Source organism: Henckelia pumila, chromosome 1 (assembly GCF_033568475.1).
Source record: "Henckelia pumila isolate YLH828 chromosome 1, ASM3356847v2, whole genome shotgun sequence".
Taxonomy (NCBI): domain Eukaryota; kingdom Viridiplantae; phylum Streptophyta; class Magnoliopsida; order Lamiales; family Gesneriaceae; genus Henckelia; species Henckelia pumila.
Window position 1 is genome coordinate 114,741,311 of NC_133120.1, and position 1,614 is coordinate 114,742,924.

Sequence of the window (1,614 nt, forward strand, 5' to 3'; positions counted from 1 at the left end):
GTTGAGTATTCATCCTGGGAGCAACAAAATGTACAAGGATCTACGTACTCGTTTCTGGTGGAAGGGAATGAAACGCAGTGTCTATCAGTTTGTTTCCAGATGTTTGGTGTGTCAACAGGTCAAGGCAGAGCACCGACGACCTGGAGGATTGCTTCACAGTCTGCCTATTCCTGAATGGAAATGGGAGTTTATCACTATGGACTTTGTGACCCATTTGCCGGTATCCCCGAGGAACTGTGATGCTATCTGGGTTGTGGTGGACCGACTCACCAATTCAGCACATTTCATTGCCTATAGCCGAGAGTACTCTGTGGATCGCATGGCACGGATGTACATTCAGGAGATCGTTCGACTTCATGGAGTGCCTGTGAGCATTGTCAGCGATCGGGACCCCAGGTTTACTTCTAGATTCTGGGGGAGTGTTCAGCGTGCGATGGGTACTACTCTCAGTTTGAGTACAGCCTATCATCCAGAGACTGATGGTCAGTCAGAGCGCACTATCCGTACGTTAGAGGATATGCTTAGAGCGTGCGTCATGGATTTTGGTTCAGCCTGGCAGGATCATTTGCCGTTGATCGAGTTCGCTTACAACAACAGCTATCACACTAGTATTGGGATGGCACCTTTTGAGGCGTTGTATGGGCGACGTTGTCGTACTCCACTCTTCTGGGAAGAAGTGGGGGAGAGACAGGCTGAGGGACCGGAGTTTATCCAGCAGGCGATAGACATTGTTGATCAGATCAAGAAACGGATTAAGACTGCACAGGATCGTCAGACCAGCTATGCTAATATCAAGCGTAGGCCTTTGCAGTTCGAGGTCGGGGAGAAAGTGTTTCTGAGAGTGTCACCTTTCCGCAAGATTCTCAGATTTGGCCTTAAGGGCAAGTTGTCTCCCAGATTTATCGGTCCGTTTGAGATCTTGGAGAGCATTGGCGATTTGGCTTATCGACTAGCTTTGCCACCGCATCTATCTAGTATTCACGACGTGTTCCACGTATCTCTGTTGCGACGGTATGTGGCGGATGAATCTCATATTCTGCAGCGGTCTGAGGTTCAGGTAGACAAGGATTTGACTTATGTTGAGAAACCTCTTCGCATCCTTGATTTTAAGGATAAGGTTTTACGAAACAAAGTCATTCCTTTGGTTTTAGTTCAGTGGCAGCGCCGAGGCACTGAGGAAGCTACTTGGGAGCTTGAGGACAGGATGCGTAAAGACCATCCTGAGTTGTTTTGATTTCATTCTTTAAAAGTTGTATTCAGTTGCAAACTCTGTAAACGTTTGTTTGAATAAAGAATGTTTCTGATTTCTGTATTTGCATTCGGTACTTAAGATCTGATTTCGAGGACGAAATATCTTAAGTGGGGGAGAATGTAGTAGCCCGAACCCTAATTGAGTAATTAGAGGATTAATGCTAATCAAATAAATTGGGGATTGGACGGATCGGAAGCTCCGAAGGGACGATCGGAAGCTCCGATCGGGATCGGAAGCTCCGATGAGGATCGGAGGCACCGATGATATTACGTCATCCATGACGTGTGGCTAGATCGAAAGCTCCGATCAGGACCGGAGGCTCCGATCACCCCTATCCGGAGTCAACTAGTGATATTTTGACA